This window comes from Lolium rigidum, chromosome 4 (genome assembly GCF_022539505.1).
Source record: "Lolium rigidum isolate FL_2022 chromosome 4, APGP_CSIRO_Lrig_0.1, whole genome shotgun sequence".
NCBI lineage: Eukaryota > Viridiplantae > Streptophyta > Magnoliopsida > Poales > Poaceae > Lolium > Lolium rigidum.
Genome location: NC_061511.1, coordinates 45,301,508 through 45,325,017, shown reverse-complemented (window position 1 = coordinate 45,325,017; position 23,510 = coordinate 45,301,508). Strand labels below are relative to the sequence as shown.

At 44.4% G+C, this 23,510-nt stretch overlaps 1 long non-coding RNA gene across 1 annotated transcript; it reads left to right on the top strand.

Annotated features, from left to right (window-relative positions):
* The first annotated feature begins 3,851 nt into the window (after positions 1 to 3,851).
* LOC124706019 lies at positions 3,852 to 5,680 on the top strand. The gene is made up of 3 exons (XR_007004224.1): positions 3,852 to 3,915; positions 4,120 to 4,239; positions 5,030 to 5,680. It is a non-coding gene; the product is annotated as an uncharacterized LOC124706019 (long non-coding RNA).
* The last annotated feature ends 17,830 nt before the right edge of the window (positions 5,681 to 23,510 follow it).

The following is a 23,510-nucleotide window of genomic DNA, read 5'->3' as shown; positions in this document are numbered from 1 at the left end:
TCGTTGGGCCTGCCCAACCATGACCTGTCTGCGCTAGATGACGACTTCACGCTTGATGAGATCCATGAAGCTGTCAAGGCCATGCATGCGGACAAGGCACCCGGGCCCGACGGCTTCATCTCCAACTTCTTCAAATCCTCCTAGGACTTGGTTGGCCCAGACATCCTCTTGGCTTTTCAGCAGATTGCGGATGGCAACTTCGCGGGGCTGCACCAGCTGAACGTCTCTCACATGGTGCTCCTCCCGAAGGGTGATGACGCCTCCTCCATGAAGGACTTCCGCCCCATCAGTCTCATGCAGAGCTTTGCCAAACTGTTCATGAAAGTCCTCACCGCCAGGCTGGCCTCTAGGATCGACGACCTCATGGGCATTGAACAAAGCGCCTTCATCAAAGGTCGCTGTATCCAGGACAACTTCATCTACGTTCGAGCCCTTCTACGCCGCCTTCATCGCTCCAAGACCCCTTCGTTGCTATTAAAGCTTGACATCTTCAAAGCCTTCAACTCAGTCTGTTGGACTTACCTGCTCGATATGCTGAGGGTACGTGGCTTCGGGCCGCGGTGGAGGAATTGGATTACCGCTTTCCTGACTACTGCTTCATCGCGGGTGCTCTTCAACGGGGAGGAGGGGGCGAGCATCAGCCACCGGAGGGGCCTTCGGCAGGGAGACCCCCTATCACCACTCCTATTCATCCTGGCCATGGAACCCCTACCGCACCTTTTCGCCATGGCCACCGAGGCTGGTCTACTATCACCAGTGGCGGGATCCATCCGCTGCTCCCTCTACGCTGATGATGTGGCCCTGTTCATCAAACCGACCACCGCAGAGATCTCCACGGCGAAGGCCATCCTGCAGGTTCATGGCGAGGTTTCCGGGTTGGTGGTGAACCTCACTAAGAGCCAAGCCATTACGATCCGCTGCGACGACATCAACATTGGCACCCTCCTGCAGCCGGTTGGTCTGCAGGTCTCCACCCTGCCGTGCACCTATCTGGGCATGCCCCTCTCGCTTCGTCGGCTAAGAAAAATCGACATCCAACCCCTCATCGACAATATTGCGGCGCGGCTAGGCCACTGGAAGGGTAGGCTTATGTCCACGGCAGGCCGGCTAACCCTGCTTAGGGCCGTCCTCTCGGCACTGTCGGTGTTCATCATGACGGCGCACCCCCTGTCCGCGTTGGCGATTGCGCAAATCGACAAACTTCGGCGTGCGTGGCTTTGGGCCGCTAGAGACACCCGCACCCCGGGTCGGTGCAGGGTCGCCTGGAAGCTCGTCTGCCGGCCAAGAGAGCTGGGCGGCCTTGGGGTGTTGGATCTGCAGCGCTTCAACAACGCCCTACGACTACGGTGGATTTGGCAAGCGAAGACTGGGGCGATCAAACCTTGCAAGGGGCTGCTGGAACAGGCATCCAATGCTGACCAGGCCCTGTTCGCCTCCATGACCGAAGTCACCATTGGTATTGGCATGGCGACAAGCTTCTAGTCCGATAGCTGGGCCGGGGAATCACTAAGGAAGCAGTGGCCCTTGCTTTTCGGGGTTTCTAGGCGCAAGAACAGGACGGTGGCGGATGCATTAAATGACGACCACTTGCTCACGGACCTGCGTGGGAGGATCTCCCTTGACCTGTTGCTGGACTTCGTCGCACTTCGTCAGGTGGTGCGAGGGTGCAGTATTGACCCACATATTGAAGACAACTTCCGGTGGAAGTCCGCATCAGGAGTTTACTCCGCCTCCTCCGCATATGCCATGCAATTCGACGGGACCTGCAGTCCTCACTACGTCATATATGGCCGGCATGGGCACCTCCAAAGTGCAAGTTCTTCATGTGGCTATTGTTGCAGCGCCGGGTCTTCACAGCTGATAGGCTCCTACGTTTTAGGATGCCTAATCAGTACTTTTGCCCTCTTTGCCGGCGGAACCTAGAGACCCCGACGCACCTCTTCGCAGAGTGTCCTTGGTCTAGGGAAGTTTGGGAGCGCACCGCCGCTTCGCTCTCCTGCCCGGCTATTCGGGCCCCTGATGGCGATGACTTAGCCCTCTCCTGGGTGGTGTCCAAGCTGGCAGGAACAGACCGTCGAGTTGCCTCGCTGACCATTCTAGTGGCGTGGGAACTATGGCGCGAAAGGACCAGACGTGTTTTCTGTAATAAGGAGTTGAGTGTGTCTGGCCTAGTCCATCTCATTTCGGACGAGGCTAATAGTTGGGTGATTGCCGGTGCGAGGCACCTTGTAAGGCGAGAGTAGGCCCTCGACTTGTGGTGGGTCACCACCGTCTTGCTTTCTGTACAGTATTTTCTCCTGCTATAAATGAAACCAGCAGCTCTCCTGCAGAGATTCAAAAAAAAATTCGACAGAAGAAAGCTAGCAAATTAACTACTCCGGCAAAGAGTTGTGGTGCTTGCGTCGAGGTGAATATTTAGAAGGTTGTAGTGTATGATTAAGTAATGCAAGAGTACTAGCCCGTGCATTATTGCAGATTCGTTAAAGTTGACTATGTTTGTTTAACCTTAGTAGATTTATAAACTGACGACGTGGACACACACGTACTACTCCATCAGTCCATCACTATCTCTTTTACCGAGGGAACACCTTACTCAATGCAGTACTTTTTTTTTTGGGTAAAGCTCATGTAACCCTTCAAAATTCTAAGCCAGGTAAGGTTCTCCTATGCTGGCAGGGGTCCACTTGTGTGCCGAATAGAATGAAGCTACGTATCTGAAGGTATATATGATGCCCAGCGCACGTGAGCCGTCCGATCTCCTCATCTATGTATCTCAGCCGTTCGTTCTTGTCTCTCCTCCCACTAGATACTGACATGTAATGGTCCTGTGCTACCTGCCTGAGGCTGCTGGTGGGCCCCACCATCGTTCGGGCCCGCCTGTCGGCGACGGCGGCTGGGATCTCCGTCGGTATGCATTGGCGCCAGGCAGTGGATCTCAACCCGCAGGGTATTTTCGGTATTTCACCGCGGACATATAAAAAGAAGAGAAGAGCATCCAGGATGGAAACCCTAGCCGCCGGCTCGTCGTCGCGCGTCCTCTCCCCCCAATCCCCACTCCTCCCCATCTCCACCTCTCCTTGCGCGTGCGCGGCCGCCGGCACACGCGCCTCTGCCTCCGCCACGTCCCTCTCTGGACCGCCGGCGCGGGCGACGGGTGGCACGGCCGACCTCCGGCATGGGCCGCCGGCGCGGGCAAGGGGCGGCGCGGCCAGTCTCCGCAGGGACGAGGCGCGCTGAGCTCCGTCTCCTCCACCCAACATCCTTCTCCTCGCCAAGCTCCGTCCCGCGAGGCTCCCCGAGCACCGAGCTCGTCATGGCGGCGAACGATCAGCCGGCGGCGGTGCCCCGTGAGGTGGCTAGGCCGCCACCATCCTCCACCCCATCAACTTCCCCATCCTCCACACTTGTAACTTTCTGATGTCAAACTTTGGCCGTGGATCAAGGGCTGCGTCAGCGAGGACACACCTCTCCATAGCCATGGATGGGAGGAATTGCAAGATGACGCTCGCGCCGTGGCCATATCCGGGAAGACGGCAGGTCGCCGATGCGAAGCCTGCGGTCCGTCTCTCCCTCGTGCACTCAGGTACTCCCTATCTCCGCCTCCTTCATCATCCCCACCTCTTCTTCTCCCCTCTGCACTCCTGCATCTTTGCCCGTGCAGGAAGGACGCGTCAACCCGTTTTTTTTAATTGAAAATTCCAGGGGCTGTTTTGGGCTATGAGATGTGATTACTAAGCCTTTGCATTTTTATTTTATTGCAGTGTTATGAGAAGGGCAGACCAGTGAGGATTCAGATCGATGGGGTGAGTTTCAGGGGCTGTTTTGGGCTATGAGATGTGATTACTAAGCCTTTGCATTTTTATTTTATTGCAGTGTTATGAGAAGGGCAGACCAGTGAGGATTCAGATCGATGGGGTGAGTTTTAACATACATCTCAATTTTTAAGTGAAAGCTTTGATATGTGTAAGACTTTACACTTCTCCATGATGAACCTTGGATTGGTGTTCCTCAAGATCAACTTCTTTTTACTATCAATAAAATTTGGTATGGTGGATATAAACAACGATTCACTTGGCTAGCTAATAGAGCTCTCCCATTTTCTACATCTTACTAATGTAGGTGCTCCTCCTAAACTTCGGAGATGAATTGCAGCCCGCGGCCTCTTCTACTGCACACCCAAGGGTGACAACCTCCACTGACTAGCATCTTAGATGCCCCTCGGCCACATCGCCGCGTGAGGTGAGCAAGCACCTTGTCCCCATCTTATTACTCTTAGACAAAACTTCTAAAGCATGGATTAGAGCCTAGAGGGTTCACAAATCTGTTGTAGAAAAATATTATAGTATTGCACCATTCACATGCAAAGAACTGGAGAGGTATCAGTATAAGTTACAGTACCACCTTTTTTACATGGAATTTTTGTTTCGAATTTTGTAAGGATTTAAGAGGAAAAAATTCAGCAGGACCAATTTACATATTTCAGATGATGGTCTACCTTACCATTCCGATAGAAATTAAACTCATTTCGAATTGCTAAGCTAATAAATTCTATTTTTGGGACCGACTGCTAGCTGACTGATTTACTGAAGAAAAATTTACTAGAAGTGGCACATTTTTCCTCACTGTTAAGCTTCAACCGAATAAATCTAGAAGGGGAGCTGGCCATGGAATTCGGAAGGACAAAGACTCAAGAACAGATACATAAGGCACTCCAATACGATTTGTTGTAGCTCCATACAAGAAAGCTTTAAAAAAGATCCTGTTACAATTCATCTAGATTCTGTTACTTGAATGGATGGTCGGATGCAGATTTAAATGTGTTATTTGTGTTCTGTTTGCCTCTGTGATGAAGTATTATTATGGTACCAGTATATACCTTGTGTCCAGTCCTGACACTTCAGAGGTTTTGCTTGATCCTGTTGTAATATCAAGTCTTCTGCTCTGCTTTTGATATGCTATATTTTATCAGCTATAAATTAATCATCCCACTTCCAGTAACGAGCATTGTTGTTTACTTTCTGTTGGTCAGATATTTTCAACGAAGAACCGCCAAAGCCTGAGGCATGTTACATTGGTACCCAATAACAATTTGATTACGTCATACCAGATATGAGTGACTAATCCAGTCATCCAGATGACTTCAATGCAAATAGGGTAAGGCATTGTTCTTGCAGGCCATTTATTCTATCTTATTTCTTGTGGCTTTGATATACAAGATATACAATCGTATGTATCATGTAAATGGGGAATTTTTCCTCTTTCATCTGTATTACAGAAGACACTTTCAGTTTTATTTTTTTGCTATTTGCTTATGTAGTAGCTGGTTCATGTGCCCATGTTGTCCGGTAGATCGCTAGGACAGCATATATGACTATTTATTTTCTAAAGTTTAGTAACCTATGTACCGAAGTCTGATTCTCAGCGGCTATTTGAGAAAAAAGGTAGACCGGCATGTTAATCCTGAAACACAGATTTTGGAAGGGATCGCTGTTCTAAAGTAGGCAAGTTTATTGAGGCATCTGCAATAGCCTAAAATCTTGGGATTTTTTCCCATGCATGTCTTCAGTTCCAGGCCATGAAAGAATAGTTCAATAATTATGCATACAATGTTTGTGTTCAGCTATCTACTTATCTTACATATAGTTCAGCAGGGTGTGCCTACATACCCTGTCAAATATTCTTCAGCCGCACACAAGTTACATGGTACAAGAATTTGCAGTAATTTTCTTAATGAAGTTATTGAGATGAAGCTTCATATAAAAAAAAGTGACCCAACTCATTGCCCTTTGCAAAATATGTTACTTTCCCTCTGCATGCTTGGTCAATTTGGTAGAAACAGTTATGTTCATCAAGGGGATTATTGGTCTGCCTACTTCATGCTATATCTGCAACTTTTTTTGGTTTTCAAAAGGAAAATTACATATGCTTTTCATGTGAATAGTTAACCGGTAAGATCTAAGATGGACCTGCTCTGATTATGTAGTTCAGGGACTAAAGCTCTACTAACTACAAGCTCTGTTTATGTAGTTCAGGGACTAAAGCTTTGCTAACTACAAGTTGTAGATTTTGTTGCAGCTGAAGCTATGTATCAGTGCATAAAGTGTGCTCAGTTATGTTTTTTTTCCTGCAGTTGTAATTAGTTCTTACAAAAGGTATTTGAGCAGGGTACATGCTGACATTTCTATCTCAATATGTCTGTCTCTATCTCAATATGTTTGTATGCTTTTCGATCGAGGAGAACGAAGCTAGAATGGGTACGCACACTGAACTGATATTATTGTATCATTGTTGGCATGTATAATTAGTGTCTGCCAGTTTACCAGTCTAGAGAATGATTTGTGTTTGCTACAGTAAGGTCTTCCAACTTAAGCAAAAAAGGATGTACAATAACATCGACTATTGCTTCAGTACTAGAATTATCTTTCACTGTGAAAATTTATCATGTTACCTTTTAGATTTTAAATGCCCTTCTTATCATGTTTTTAGGAACATAAATAACTTGATTGCCATTGCTGGTTTGGTAAATAGACAACAGGAAGATTGTTCCGTTTTTCAGCATTCTACCGGGAACATTTTTACCGTGTGAGGTCACATCGAAGTTACAGATTCCATTCTTCATTATTTCTTCTCTTTTTATTCTGGATGCTCCATATTTCTACAATGTGCTCTCACATTTTGATTTATTTTTTGTTTGAACTAAATTTTCTCTTCAACGAGAAGAACTATTCTATTAGACTGAAAAATAATCAGATCGCCTCTTTGTTGTACCATCTAAGCTTTACTAACAAGTCTTATTTGAACGGTTCACACACTAATTGAGATGCCATGATTTTAACTGGTTGTTTTGATGCATCTGTTTCATTCCAGTAGTCTTTGTGAAGGGAGTTAGCATACAAGGACATGGGAGACAAATAAAGGCAGCTCGTGTGAAGGCAACTTGTCCGAGTTGTGGCCATGGTGGTGGTGTGCCTCTCTTCCCAGGCTGATTTCAAGAGCACACAAAATCTCTTTTGTATTAGATGCTTCTATTTGACTTACCTAGTGAGAAAACTATGAGCCTTGCGCTGTATATGCAGCGCTATGTTTCTTTTTAGATTGATATTTTTATTGGAAGGGTTAATGATTGATGCACGTCTGTTGTTTGTAGCCAGCTTAAGAGTCAATGAGCCATCACTTTCCCATCAGACTGTCGGACTGCGTGGTGGTTGGCTTTTAGACGTATGCCGTGTTAGGACTGCGTGGTGGTTGGCTTTTAGACGTATGCCGTGTTAGTCGAAGAGGATGGCCTTAGTCCTGGTGTTGTCCATGGCGCTCCTTCTTCCTTAGTGAGCGCGACCTCATTTCCACGGGTGAACCCAGTCGTAATGCCTCTCTTAGCTTATTCACCTCGCTGAAGTTACCACGTACTCTACTTTGCTCCCCTTTAGTTTCATTTAATCTTTCATGTGTATTTTGGTGCATGGTAGACACAAAGCATGAGAAACAAATATCATGTCCTCTATTCCATTCATAATCAACCAATAATTTTTCGTTCTGCTACATATGGTGCAATGATCAGCTGATACGAGTATATTGGAATGTCAGCTTTGGAAATGGAATATATAGCATGATCATACATTGAAAACAAGGCTGGAGCACCGCTGCAACTCATGCTCAGCTAATTTAAGCTTGAGTACCCCAAGCTGCAATTCTTCAAATATCTTTGGCATGCTTTGCTGATGAAGTGCCTTTTGCTAGCCCAAATCTGTTTTAAATATTATATGAAAACTCTTTGATTACATGTAGGGAAAATGTGTTAGCACATCAGTGGAATTACACAAAAATAAATTGTAATTCTCAGAGATTTTTTAATTGCTTTTTTAGAGGTCTAGAACTCTAAATAGCAACCTAAAACGGCACCCATGAAGATTTGAAAAGAAGTGGTGGAGTTCCACATGTAGGTTATTAATTAAATTAACTGATTAAACATGTTTAATATAATTCCAATATATGTAGGCCGCAGTCTTACATATTAAGCATCATGATCTGAAGGTTCATTTAGTATAGTGTTCTAATTATGACTTGGTTTCTTACCATGTTAAATGTAACAAATAAGAGTGGATAATGCTCATCTGAAGCAAACCTTTGTATAAAAATATGTTCATACTGTCAACACCCGGAATTTTTAAGTCCAGATGCCTATTATGCCATTCCTCACAATCCCAGGAATATCGTTTTTGCGAGATATAATAGATTGATATCACAACACATCATTCATTACATACTAATATCGTCTTAAAAATAAAGGGTCACATGATCCAGTCTCATTACAACATAGGGGATCTAGAGATCCAAATACAAATCAAATAGCGGAAGCGAAGTAGTAACGGTCTTGGTCCATTTATTCCACAGGCAACTGTTGACGTCAGGAGTGATCCTAGTTGTCGTAGACGTCCTGCTGTCCTTCTTCCGGGTTCTGGTACTCCTCTTCATAGTCTGGCCATTTGAATAGCCAGGGACACAGCCATGAGTACTTTAAAGTACTCGCAAACTAATACTAAAGTAAATACTATCAACTATAGTAAGGGGGTTCTAAGCTCTAGTTTCATTTGCATAAAGCCAGTTTTATTTCATAAACACTTTAATAATCAAAACTCTTCATTTACTTAACTAACTCAAGGGGGAATATTAGTGTCATTCCCACAACTCAGTTGTGATTCAAAGTCAAAGTCACCTTTCAATTCAAATCACAAGTCACCCTTCATATTTTTGGAAAAGTTCTGATGACGGAACAGTATGGCCTTTCCAACTGTCCATAACCGCGGACGCGGCTATTCGAATAGGTTTGACTCTGCAGAGGTTGTACACTTGTGCCACAACAATTGCAATAGTTCGTCAGGGGTAACTGGCCCTGATTTATCGTACGCAGTACGCGAACTACCAATCCTAACCTTTCATTTACATATCCTAGTATAGGCACCTCTCCCCATGAACTTGGCCTCCCGGTGAAAACAAACCGTCAACCCGGGAACTGCACAGGGCTTGGGTCGTACATTCACCTCATTTCACGTCATTTCATATTCAATGGAGGCAGCCTCGGCATAACCCCTATGACGCTTGTTCAGAGGAAACCCATACTAAAATACATAAGTTTCCAGTTAAGCCCTACCCAGATTCAGGTATTGTGGGGGTACTTGTAAAATTGGAATGGTATCGCATCCGAACCCAACCATCAGATTTTTGGTAAGTTTCACCAAAATCATTCACCAGTCACATTCACCTTCAAAAGTTTTCCATAGAATGAATCTTCATTCCAAGGTTTTCAAAGTCATTTCAAATCACAAGTTCCCAACTAGAGTAGTCACTTTTACTCTTTAGCACTAGCAACTAGATATGAGGGGTGCTAAGTATCTTGGAGCTTGCTAGGCTAAGGGTGATGCTCTTGTACTACGCTATAACTAGACCAAGTGAATCATAACTCAAAAGTAACTTTGATAAATCAAATACAAGAAAACTTGTAAAGTAAAAACTTGGGATGGGACCATAAAGTAAAAAGTAAAGGTGCCTTGTTCTTGTAGAGCTTTGCACTAATCTAACTTGCGATTGGTAAAAAGCTGGCAAACAAAATAGCTTGCATTAGTCTAGCTTGCATTGGTAATAGCTTACCTTGGTTGGTGATGTGATCAAAGTTCTCTTGCTCTTCCTCTTGGTAGAAAACCTCTTCCTCTTGATAGTCTCCGGTACTAGCGTCTATAAACGAATACGAGGATACAATCACCAAATCATACTTAACTAGTCTTAATTAGCCTTAATGGCTCACACAATTGATCTAGCATCATTACTTAACATTTTTCCAAGAATTATTCTAGGGTTTCCTTATTTAGCAATAGGAAAAATAATTTCCTCTCATCAAAAAATGGAGTTAGGGTTTCTCTTTGGTTTGGAGAAAAATAATTTCCTCTCATTGAATCTTCTTAAGATTTAATCTTCTCAAACAACCAGGGATGATCACATGTTGACCAAAGTCAACAATTCACACTCATCATTTGAGAAACAAGATTTAAATGAGCTTCATTAACTCATGTGAATTAAATAACCATTGTACTTTAAATACTATTTTGAATTACAATCTACAAGTGAGCAAGTATGAGCCTATGCAATTAAAGGTCAACACATTGCTTCATATCACTTGAGAAAAGGATTTAAATGAGGTGCTATACCTCATAGATTTAAATTCCTAAAATTTGAAATAGTTTAAATGGGCTAGACATTGACTACATAGCCAATCTTTGCTTCTAGCCCATGATCATGAACAGAACCCATATCATATTTTTACATACTAAATTAGAGTTGGTTAAATGTGAATTATTGCAATTGGATTCACTTCAAAATTCAAATTGGTTGATTTTTAAGATTTATTTGAATACTGAAAAGTCTCTGTTTTGTTCTTTTTGTTATTCAAAATATACACAAGATATGGGGTTGAATCCAATGGGGTTGGATCAAGCATTTCGTGGGCTTTCTAACAGTATAAGGTTTGTCCAAAATGGTTCAGTAGATTTGAAACTATTTGAAATCTAGCAAAGCATCTGTGAGCAAAATAACTGAACGTTTTAAATTTACATTCGAATTCTGGGCCGAGGCGGGAAAACGAATGGGCCGTAACGATTTGAATAGGGAAACCACAGCCCAATAACGATTCACTGCCGTGGGCTAGCTGACAGGTGGGGTCCATGTGTAAGTGGGTCTTTAAACCGAAGCAGTACCTGGCGATGTCGTCCGTTAGATCAGATCGCGGATCGACGGCTGTGGTTCGTCTTCTTCGTCGGGGGAGAGGACGTGCTGCGCCGGCGAGGTAGGGGGTCGGCGGCGTGATAGAGGTTCCCGCGGGGCTCCGGTGGGTGCAAGGCGGCGTTGTCGACGACGAGGAAACGTCTGGTAGCGGTGGTGAGGCCTGGGGCGGCGTAAATCGGCGACGGTGAGGAGCTACTGTGGCGGCGGACTTCGGCCAAATTCCGACGAGCTAGTGTTTAATTGAGGAGGGGAAGTGGTCGAGGATGATCAGAAGGAAGAGGTGAAGCGAATGGTGTGAAGAATTCGTCCAGGGAGTGCTTGCTTTTATAGGGGGTCGAGGTGCTGCGGGTGCCCGTGGGAGGTCGTCCATGGCGCCGGCGTCTGGAGCGGCGAAGGGGCAAGCTAGGGCACGCGTTGTGTAGGCGACAGCTAGGCGGAGCTAGAGCGCTTGAAGGGACGACAGGGGAAGGACGGGAGCGTGCTGGTCATCGTCGAGAGCTTGCAGTACATGCGCGGCAGATTTTTGATGATGGTGAGGGCGACGGTGCACGCGCGAGCCAGCCGAGCATGTCTTGGGTGTAGAGGAGAGGTTGGCGACGCGCGATGCAGAGGTAGGCATGCAGGGGGAGGACGAGGCTGCCGAGGCAAGGACGTGTACCGGCGCGTCCGGTGACATGCCGGGCGCGCTCACCGCGTGCCTCGGCACGCTTACGGCGCGTCTGGGCGCGCGATGTTCGGCCAATGTGGTGCGAGCCTTTAGCTGGGAAGGGTACTGGCGTGAGTAGGAGAGTGTAGGCGGCTCATTTGACATGGTGCTGCTGGCCAGAGAGGAAGGATGAGGTAGGGTGGCATGGTGGTGTCCTTGGGCTTGGCATGGGTGCAAAGGTGATCATGTCTCCACTTTACTCAGTGCAAAAGGACTTGGTTTGATGCAGAGGAGGTACCAGGATGTGATGATCACGAAATTAAAGTGGTGGAGGCTAAAAACCAGGGTGTAAAAGGGTGTGTGCAATTTCTGAAATGATGCCTGCCAAGTGTTTGTATAAATGGCCGCATGAAAATTCTTTTCAAAATTTGAAATTCTTTTTGGTGCACTTCATTCATATAATTAAAGGGTTGGAAATGGTGGTGGTTGTATTCAATTTGGAGGGGTTTTGCAAAGTTTCAAATTTGAGGTTGATCTTCACTTTGCTTCACATACACTATTTGTCACATTCATACTGGTCAACCTAGTCAACTCTAGCCATGGTGGTCAACATGAAAGTTGTTCACCATCACTTGGTCTTGGATGACTTGGCAATGGTTTACCAAGTTTGGTTGCAGAAACAAAAGATAGATGGGTGCAAAGTGGGGAAGAAATTATAAAAGTGACATATGACCATTATCATATGTGTGATAGTTTTGAGTTTTGCTTTGATTTTATTTTGGTTTCTTTGGGTCAATTGTGTTTGTTTTTGATGTATAAGGGTTTTACAAACCATAGATCAAGCAATGGTGGCCTTTGGTGAAGTTTTGCAAAATTGGCCTTATGTGTATGTGAGTGAATTTTGGGATTTTCTCACTAATTGATTTCTCTCCATTTGATTTGACTTTTCTTGACTCTAATGTGATTCTTATTAGTTTAGAAACATTTTCCAACCATTGAAACCAATTCAAATGGTCTTGCTCAAAGATTTGCAAAAATGGCCATAAACACATAAGAGGTGGAAATCCAAATTTCTTGATTTCTTATTTTATTTTCCTTGGCTTTATTTGGGCAAGGTATAGGGTCCATGTGATGTGAGATTATGTTTAAAGATGGTTTCACACCATTTGGGTAAGGTCTAGATGCTTAGAACAAGATTTGGGAAAATGGCTAAGTGCCACATATGCATCTATGCATAGGTTGCATTGAGTTTTAATTTGACTTGGCTTGACCTAATTGGTGTTGTGGAGTGTTGAAATGGTGTATAGGAGTAATCCCACCATTCACACAAGTCCTAGGGTCAAGATCCTCAATTTCACAAATTTGCTAATTTACTCTCATATGCCACTATGGCATTTTTAGTTTCTTTTTATTTTCTTGGGAAACAACTTGGATTTGGTTTGATAAGTACTAGGTAAGGTTTATGAAGGTTTTCCAAACCTCTAAACAAAGTAGAAAGGTCTAGGGTAAGGTTTTATAAATATAGCCATAGGCACATATGCCTTTTTCTTATTTTATTTTATTTTATTTTATTTTCACTAGGGTGGTGAAAAGAGGGATGAGGTTTAGGGTTTAAGTTCATTTCAAATACTAATAACAAGCAATCATGGAAATAACACAAGAATTAAGCAAGGTTGCTATGTATCAAACTTAATTTAATAAAAGTTTTTGTTGGTTCCAAAATTTGGAAAAAGGGAAATTCATTTGTTTTGTTTTGAAAATTTTGGGATGTTACAAACCCTTCCCCCTTAAACAAATCTCGTCCCGAGATTTTAAGAAAAGTTAGGTTCCTAAGAGAGATTGAGAAATTGATTAACAGGAAGACATACTTGGCATGGTCTGGGGTGCTTCCTGGGCTTCAGTGGCATTCATGTGGTAGAAACGGCCGTTGTTGTTGTTCTGGTTCCTTCTACCGGCGAAGCGACGCTGTTGCTGGGCAGGGGCAGCAGTATTGGGGGCAGTCTTGGCTAGTTTCTTGGGGCATTCATTTGAGTAGTGGCCAACAGTGCCACATTCATAGCAGGTCACAGTTGACTTGTCCTTCGGGGTGGCGGAGGTGGCATTGCTTCCGGTTCTCGGGGCAGTATTGGTGTTGTTGTTGTTCCCATTGTTGTGGTTGTTGTTGTGGTGGTTGTTGTTGTTGTGGCTGTTGTTGTTGTTTCCTCCGGTCTTTGGGGGTCCTCCGTTGTTATTGGGGTAGTTGGGGCGATAACTCTGAGCAGTTGGCTTGTTGTTTCTTGGGGTGAATCCTCCAGAGGAGTTATTGCGATACTTCTGGTTATGGTGGGGTCCACTCTGGTTCATCATCCTTCGCTTGCGGTTCTCATTGGCCTGATGCAACTTTCCTTCCATCTGTATGGCTGAGTCTACAAGGGCTTCTAAGTCAGCGAACGGAATGTTCACCAACACAGTTTGCATCTCGTCATGCAGTCCGTTCAGAAATCTTTCCTTCCTTTTCTCATTGGTGTCGGTCTCATCCGGGGCGTACCTTGACAGAGTAAGAAACCTGTCGCGGTATTCCACCACAGACATCCTTCCTTGTTTGAGTTCGCGGAACTCGTCTCTCATCTTCTTGATTAGTCCTTGGGGCACATGGTATTTGCTGAACTTGGTCTTGAAGTCCTCCCAGGTCATCATCTGTCCGGCATTCATTGCGCGGGCACTTGTCCACCAGGCTCTGGCAGGTCCTGACAGATAGTGGGTGGCGAACAGTACTTTTTATGCGGCTTCAACTCCCGCAACTTCGAGGTTGTTCTCCATGGTCTGGAGCCAGTCATCAGCATCAAGGGGCTCTTCAGTCTTGTTGAACATCGGAGGGTTGGTGTTTTGAATATTCTTCAGCTTTGACCCAGGGTGGTCGTGGTTTCCATGGCCGTTGTTGTTCTGAGCGATCTGTTGTAGCGCAGCAATATTGGCTTGTCGTTCAGCTCTCTCGGCTTCTCGGTCTGCCATCATTGTCTGCAGCAGTTGCATCATGGCTTCCTGGGTGGTGTTGCGGGTTGGTGGGGCCATCTGAACATTGAGGTAGATGATAAGATAAGGGGGAAATTTCTATGTTTTGTTTTGGTAGAGTTTTAAAAGTTCATAACGTAAAAAGTTGAGTAGTGTTGCAGGGGTAAAACTGACAACACTTTTTCATTCATACCAAACATCACATATTACAAAGCTAACACACCATTGGTTTGAAGAACCATTCATCGCTCTATGATACAAGGGGATCCTGATACAACTCACACCTACGAAGTACTTTGATGATACTACTCTTCAGGGTGGATTCTTCATCCTTACGGGTGATGTGCTTGGCGAGAGGCGAGGGCATTGTCCAAATTCCTGCGGGTTTGGTACTGCCTGAAGTCCTGATGTGCTACATAGTGGTTCATCTTCGTGGGTGATGGTATGCTCATCGGTCTTCCCATGGAGTCATGTCTTGGGTAGTAGATGAAGCGAGTGTTCTTGATCTTGTTCTCATTTTGTCCACACAGACGGAAAATTGCTTCTTGCATAGCTCTGACTAGTCCTTCCTTCCAAGTGTTTCCCGTTACAGAAAACCAGATGGTTTCCCATACCGGGGCTCCAAACTTTCTTCGTAGATCAGTAGAAACTTCCCACCGAGGGGGTTCTCTGGAGTGGTTGTATAGGGGTATTCCGAAGAACTCGGGATACGGGTGTCCTAGATATTCCACTAGTTGCTTCAAATCCTTTTCGAACCGTAGTTCTCCTCCGTGACCAAGCTGATAGCACTCCCATTGGTATTCCATCTACGAACAAAGAGGAGGAGTAAATTAGAGAGGTATCCCAGTGTGCAAAATGTTAGATAGTGCGACAAAGAAAAAGTAGAGCATGAATTTCTCATTTTGAAAAAAGATCTTAAGGATAAGAGTGAGCATAGGTTTTTCACAAATATTCACTTCTTTGATTTTGAAACTAAGTTTTACAGACGTCCATTCTAAACTAGGGTCTCCTAAGGTCAACAATGGCTCTGATACCAACTTGTCAACACCCGGAATTTTTAAGTCCAGATGCCTATTATGCCATTCCTCGCAATCCTAGGAATATCGTTTTTGCGAGACAAAATAGATTGATATCACAACACATCATTCATTACATACTAATATCGTCTTACAAATAAAGGGTCACATGATCCAGTCTCATTACAACATAGGGGATCTAGAGATCCAAATACAAATCAAATAGCGAAAGCGAAGTAGTAACGGTCTTGGTCCATTTATTCCACAGTAACCGTTGACGTCGGAGTGATCCTAGTTGTCGTAGACGTCCTGCTGTCCTTCTTCCGGGTTCCGGTACTCCTCTTCATAGTCTGGCCATTTGAATAGCCAGGGACACAGCCATGAGTACTTTAAAGTACTCGCAAACTAATACTAAAGTAAATACTATCAACTATAGTAAGGGGGTTCTAAGCTCTAGTTTCATTTGCATAAAGCCAGTTTTATTTCATAAACACTTTAATAATCAAAACTCTTCATTTACTTAACTAACTCAAGGGGGGAATATTAGTGTCATTCCCACAACTCAGTTGTGATTCAAAGTCAAAGTCACCTTTCAATTCAAATCACAAGTCACCCTTCATATTTTTGGAAAAGTTCTGATGACGGAACAGTATGGCCTTTCCAACTGTCCATAACCGGAGACGCGACTATTCGAATAGGTTTGACTCTGCAGAGGTTGTACACTTGTGTCACAACAATTGCAAAAGTTCGTGGGGGGTAACTGGCCCTGATTTATCGTACGCAGTACGCGAACTACCAATCCTAACCTTTCATTTACATATCCTAGTATAGGCACCTCTCCCCATGAACTTGGCCTCCCGGTGAAAACAAACCGTCAACCCGGGAACTGCACAGGGCTTGGGTCGTACATTCACCTCATTTCACGTCATTTCATATTCAATGGAGGCAGCCTCGGCATAACCCCTATGACGCTTGTTCAGAGGGAACCCATACTAAAATACATAAGTTTCCAGTTAAGCCCTACCCAGATTCAGGTATTGTGGGGGTACTTGTAAAATTGGAATGGTATCGCATCCGAACCCAACCATCAGATTTTTGGTAAGTTTCACCAAAATCATTCACCAGTCACATTCACCTTCAAAAGTTTTCCATAGAATGAATCTTGATTCCAAGGTTTTCAAAGTCATTTCAAATCACAAGTTCCCAACTAGAGTAGTCACTTTTACTCTTTAGCACTAGCAACTAGATATGAGGGGTGCTAAGTATCTTGGAGCTTGCTAGGCTAAGGGTGATGCTCTTGTACTACGCTATAACTAGACCAAGTGAATCATAACTCAAAAGTAACTTTGATAAATCAAATACAAGAAAACTTGTAAAGTAAAAACTTGGGATGGGACCATAAAGTAAAAAGTAAAGGTGCCTTGTTCTTGTAGAACTTTGCACTAATCTAACTTGCAATTGGTAAAAAGCTGGCAAACAAAATAGCTTGCATTAGTCTAGCTTGCATTGGTAATAGCTTACCTTGGTTGGTGATGTGATCAAAGTTCTCTTGCTCTTCCTCTTGGTAGAAAACCTCTTCCTCTTGATAGTCTCCGGTACTAGCGTCTATAAACGAATACGAGGATACAATCACCAAACCATACTTAACTAGTCTTAATTAGCCTTAATGGCTCACACAATTGATCTAGCATCATTACTTAACATTTTTCCAAGAATTATTCTAGGGTTTCCTTATTTAGCAATAGGAAAAATAATTTCCTCTCATAAAAAAATGGAGTTAGGGTTTCTCTTTGGTTTGGAGAAAAATAATTTCCTCTCATTGAATCTTCTTAAGATTTAATCTTCTCAAACAACCAGAGATGATCACATGTTGACCAAAGTCAACAATTCACACTCATCATTTGAGAAACAAGATTTAAATGAGCTTCATTAACTCATGTGAATTAAATAACCATTGTACTTTAAATACTATTTTGAATTACAATCTACAAGTGAGCAAGTATGAGCCTATGCAATTAAAGGTCAACACATTGCTTCATATCACTTGAGAAAAGGATTTAAATGAGGTGCTATACCTCATAGATTTAAATTCCTAAAATTTGAAATAGTTTAAATGGGCTAGACATTGACTACATAGCCAATCTTTGCTTCTAGCCCATGATCATGAACAGAACCCATATCATATTTTTACATACTAAATTAGAGTTGGTTAAATGTGAATTATTGCAATTGGATTCACTTCAAAATTCAAATTGGTTGATTTTTAAGATTTATTTGAATACTGAAATATCTCTGTTTTGTTCTTTTTGTTATTCAAAATATACACAAGATATGGGGTTGAATCCAATGGGGTTGGATCAAGCATTTCGTGGGCTTTCTAACAGTATAAGGTTTGTCCAAAATGGTTCAGTAGATTTGAAACTATTTGAAATCTAGCAAAGCATCTGTGAGCAAAATAACTGAACGTTTTAAATTTACATTCGAATTCTGGGCCGAGGCGGGAAAACGAATGGGACGTAACGATTTGAATAGGGAAACCACAGCCCAATAACGATTCACTGCCGCGGGCCAGCTGACAGGTGGGGTCCATGTGTAAGTGGGTCTTTAAACCGAAGCGGTACCTGGCGATGTCGTCCGTTAGATCAGATCGCGGATCGACGACTGTGGTTCGTCTTCTTCATCGGGGGAGAGGACGTGCTGCGCCGGCGAGGTAGGGGGTCGGCGGCGTGACGGAGGTTCCCGCGGGGCTCCGGTGGGTGCAAGGCGGCGTTGTCGACGACGAGGAAACGTCTGGTAGCGGTGGTGAGGCCTGGGGCGGCGTAAATCGGCGACGGTGAGGAGCTACTGTGGCGGCGGACTTCGGCCAAATTCCGACGAGCTAGTGTTTAATTGAGGAGGGGAAGTGGTCGAGGATGATCAGAAGGAAGAGGTGAAGCGAATGGTGCGAAGAATTCGTCGAGGGAGTGCTTGCTTTTATAGGGGGTCGAGGTGCTGCGGGTGCCCGTGGGAGGTCATCCATGGCGCCGGCGTCTGGAGCGGCGAAGGGGCAAGCTAGGGGACGCGTTGTGTAGGCGACGGCTAGGCGGAGCTAGAGCGCTTGAAGGGACGACAGGGGAAGGACGGGAGCGTGCTGGTCATCGTCGAGAGCTTGCAGTACATGCGCGGCAGATTTTTGATGATGGTGAGGGCGACGGTGCACGCGCGAGCCAGCGAGCATGTCTACGGCGTAGAGGAGAGGTTGGTGACGCGCGATGCAGAGGTAGGCATGCAGGGGGAGGACGAGGCTGTCGGGGCAAGGACGTGTACTGGCGCGTCCAGTGACATGCCAGGGCGCGCTCACCGCGTGCCTAGCACGTTTCTGGCGCGTCTGGGCGCGCGATGTTCGGCCAATGTGGTGCGAGCCTTTAGCTGGGAAGGGTACTGGCGTGAGTAGGAGAGTGTAGGCGATTCATTTGACATGGTGCTGCTGGCCAGAGAGGAAGGATGAGGTAGGGTGGCATGGTGGTGTCCTTGGGCTTGGCATGGGTGAAAAGGTGATCATGTCTCCACTTTACTCAGTGCAAAAGGACTTGGTTTGATGCATAGGAGGTACCAGGATGTGATGATCACGAAATTAAAGTGGTGGAGGCTAAAAACCAGGGTGTAAAAGGGTGTGTGCAATTTCTGAAATGATGCCTCGCTAAGTGTTTGTATAAATGGCCGCATGAAAATTCTTTTCAAAATTTGAAATTCTTTTTGGTGCACTTCATTCATATAATTAAAGGGTTGGAAATGGTGGTGGTTGTATTCAATTTGGAGGGGTTTTGCAAAGTTTCAAATTTGAGGTTGATCTTCACTTTGCTTCACATACACTATTTGTCACATTCATACTGGTCAACCTAGTCAACTCTAGCCATGGTGGTCAACATGAAAGTTGTTCACCATCACTTGGTCTTGGATGACTTGGCAATGGTTTACCAAGTTTGGTTGCAGAAACAAAAGATAGATGGGTGCAAAGTGGGGAAGAAATTATAAAAGTGACATATGACCATTATCATATGTGTGATAGTTTTGAGTTTTGCTTTGATTTGATTTTGGTTTCTTTGGGTCAATTGTGTTTGTTTTTGATGTATAAGGGTTTTACAAACCATAGATCAAGCAATGGTGGCCTTTGGTGAAGTTTTGCAAAATTGGCCTTATGTGTATGTGAGTGAATTTTGGGATTTTCTCACTAATTGATTTCTCTCCATTTGATTTGACTTTTCTTGACTCTAATGTGATTCTTATTAGTTTAGAAACATTTTCCAACCATTGAAACCAATTCAAATGGTCTTGCTCAAAGATTTGCAAAAATGGCCATAAACACATAAGAGGTGAAAATCTAAATTTCTTGATTTCTTATTTTATTTTCCTTGCCTTTATTTGGGCAAGGTATAGGGTCCATGTGATGTGAGATTATGTTTAAAGATGGTTTCACACCATTTGGGTAAGGTCTAGATGCTTAGAACAAGATTTGGGAAAAATGGCTAAGTGCCACATATGCATCTATGCATAGGTTGCATTGAGTTTTAATTTGACTTGGCTTGACCTAATTGGTGTTGTGGAGTGTTGAAATGGTATATAGGAGTAATCCCACCATTCACACAAGTCCTAGGGTCAAGATCCTCAATTTCACAAATTTGCTAATTTACTCTCATATGCCACTATGGCATTTTTAGTTTCTTTTTATTTTCTTGGGAAACAACTTGGATTTGGTTTGATAAGTACTAGATAAGGTTTATTAAGGTTTTACAAACCTCTAAACAAAGTAGAAAGGTCTAGGGTAAGGTTTTATAAATATAGCCATAGGCACATATGCCTTTTTCTTATTTAATTTTCTTTTATTTTATTTTCACTAGGGTGGTGAAAAGAGGGATGAGGTTTAGGGTTTAAGTTCATTTCAAATACTAATAACAAGCAATCATGGCAATAACACAAGAATTAAGCAAGGTTGCTATGTATCAAACTTAATTTAATAAAAGTTTTTGTTGGTTCCAAAATTTGGAAAAAGGGAAATTCATTTGTTTTGTTTTGAAAATTTTGGGATGTTACACATACGATGAGATATCACTGCATATATTGTTGACAAATAATAAATTAATAATCAGAATTAATGGTGGAAATCTGCAACTGCCTATTATTTAGTGACCTGAACATTTTCAGGTTGCACAACTAGAGTTAAATGGAGGGGTATGCTTAAGTAAATATTTTCATATTAATACTTTCTTTTTGAGAGGTTTAGAGTCCCTTATGTAGTGTTTGATGATAGTTGCATTTTTTCTGAAATGCCATATACGTTGCAGACTTTTAGTTGAATCCCCACTAGTTTATTTTCAGTAATCAGTGCATAAATAACAAAATTTTTGTTTATGTCTGAATATTTTGCTTCCTAATTTGAATTAGGAATTGAGTTTGTACTGCTATCCCTGGCAGGGCTCCTTCGTGCGAAGAAGCATCGCCTTCTGGGTCGCGCGACCTCGGCGAGGCGGAGTGGCAGCAGTGATTCAGAGCGGTGGAAGGCGTTGTGGCGCGGTGCCAGCTGCACGAGAGGTTGGCGATAACTTTCTGGCCCGACCTGGGCTGGACGGGCCATGACCGTACACCCCCCGATCCAATATCCTTCCACCCATCCCTCCGCTGGTGGAGGACGCCGTGCATGCGAGCAGGAGCCTATTGTTGTTATGGTCTATAGTCGACGACACCTCCTTACCAAGTTGTAGTCGCTTGGTGAGGATGATCGTGTATGTGTGTGTCGTGTGTGTTCCTCCTTCTGAAGATTGTATCCCTGATGTCTTCTTCCTGTTCAATGAAATCGAACGCAAAATTTCTTGCGTTTTCTTGAAAGAAAACTAAAAAACATATTACCATTTTCTCACTTAATTTTTATCACCGTTATATAAAATGTAGACCAATACGAATTCTACGGGGTCGTGCGCCAAGGCGCACATCTAAATCTAGTCCAGGGGTATATATGATGCCCCCAACGGGGGCCTCACAGAGATTAGCACCTCTCACCCCTAGGATCTTCTCCGCCGATGGATCTTGGCCATTCCCGCGTCTGGCTTCCACTCGACGCGCGCGCAGGCTCCACAAGAGACAAAACCAGCCCGAGTGAAACCTAGGCCAATCGAGCGCATCCTTCCTCACCTTCAGCCGCCACCCACGTTCCTCTCTCCGCGCATCGCCTCCTCCATCCTAGCAACCCCACCGATCTCTGCCGAGCACGGCAGCCGCCGCACCTCTCTCTATCTCTGCCCCATTCCCTTCTGCTGCACCACATCTTGGTCGACCCGCCGCTTCCCCATCCTCCGGACGAGCTCGTCGCATCGCCATAATCGGGACGAGGCGCAGGCCGCCGCTCGAGCCGCGACCCATCTCGCCGCTCGCAGCGCCGCACCGTCGTGTCGTCCCAGGGAGGATCTCGGCTGGTGGCCGACAGATGCAGAGCAGCCCGCTGCTCGCACCACCCGCCGCGCGCATACTTCCCCGGGGGAACAGTGGGTAGAGCTCCGTGGCCGGCAGATGCAGGCTGATAACCGGCCGGCCTCCTCCATGGAGCTCGATCTTTCGTGGTGCTCTGCTGCTGGCCATCGTCGACGAGCTCGAGATGGAGCAGGGCTGTCGCCCATGTCGTTCCCCTCAGTTTTTGACCTTTTTCGCGGATCCGGTGGAGACGATGCGAGATCTGGTGGCGGAGATCCAAGATCTGGTGGCGGCGATACGGTCGTCGCGGAGGTACCTCATCCAGGGGATGCGCACCTGCACTCTGGATGGGCGGTGGACTGGGCCATCGTCGCCGAGGACGAGTGGCTCGTCATGATCCGCTTCAGCCACGACTGGGACGAGGCTTGCTTGCAGATGGACGAGACGCTTGCAGACCTACTAGGACTTTTGTTACATTAGGCACCGAAGAACATGTTTCAAGATACCTTCCAGAAGCTGCAACTCTCATGTTAATGAATATTTATTCACATGATATAACACAATCGGGTCAGATTAATTAGGAGGGCAAGCTGCAGTAACTTTACTTGAAAGTGTTGATACTTGTACATGAGAGAATGACCTACCTCGATTATGGAGTAACTGTTTTCAGGCTGTGGCTAAGACTACTATTTGTTGTCTGTAGTATTAATGATCATGCTTGCATTGTTAGGTGATCAATTTACCAAGAAAAGGAAGTCAAGATAGCATATCCGATGGCAATGTTCCATGCAATTGTTTTTGACAACTTCTGGCTGGCTGCTCAATCTGTTATGTGGTACCAACCACCTAGCTACATGCTCAGGTGTTTCAGTAGTTTAGCACCACAAGCTGCAAAGTATTGGTTGCTATCAATTTGATAGTTTTTAGCCTATAGTTGTTGCCTTCATGAGTAATCACAGTCAACTGAATATCACTGATGACTGCTATAATTTCTGTCGCAATTAGTTGCCCCTAGGTAGTATAATTACTTCGAAATTTTAGTCAGTAGCTTACGTTCTGATGTCCCAAAAAACACCATCCTTGTTCGTCGGCACACAGGAGGTTGCAGGTGTGTACACAACGTGCTTGCGTAAATGTCAATGGGCAATAGTGTGCATTTGTTAGTTTTTTACAAGTATTGGTTGAGGAGAGTGAAATATATGCAGATTTAATGTCATTGAGTTCTTAATTTCTTTTTACATATCTCAGGCTAGCCTACTTCTGTAGTATCCCAATGGTTCAATTTCTGCCTCACCACTTGACCTCCTGTATATTGATTTTCAGGATAAGCTGATGGATGTTGGATTTGGGCAGACATTAGATGAAATTAGATAAGGTTAGATGACACCTATTTCATCTTATATTGCATATTATAAACTCTTTGGCTTACTTATGATTACCACATATCCACATTTTCAGTTGTCGATCCATATTTGGTTAACAGAGACCATATGGGGCCAAATAATTCAGTTTCGTTCTCTTCCTCTTTCAGATGTTGGTGGCATTTTGTTATATGATAGTTTCCTAGGTTTTTTAGTAAGTCCGGTTTTCCCACATTGAACATACTGAATCAAATGAAAGAAGCCTGCATAGTTATATGATAG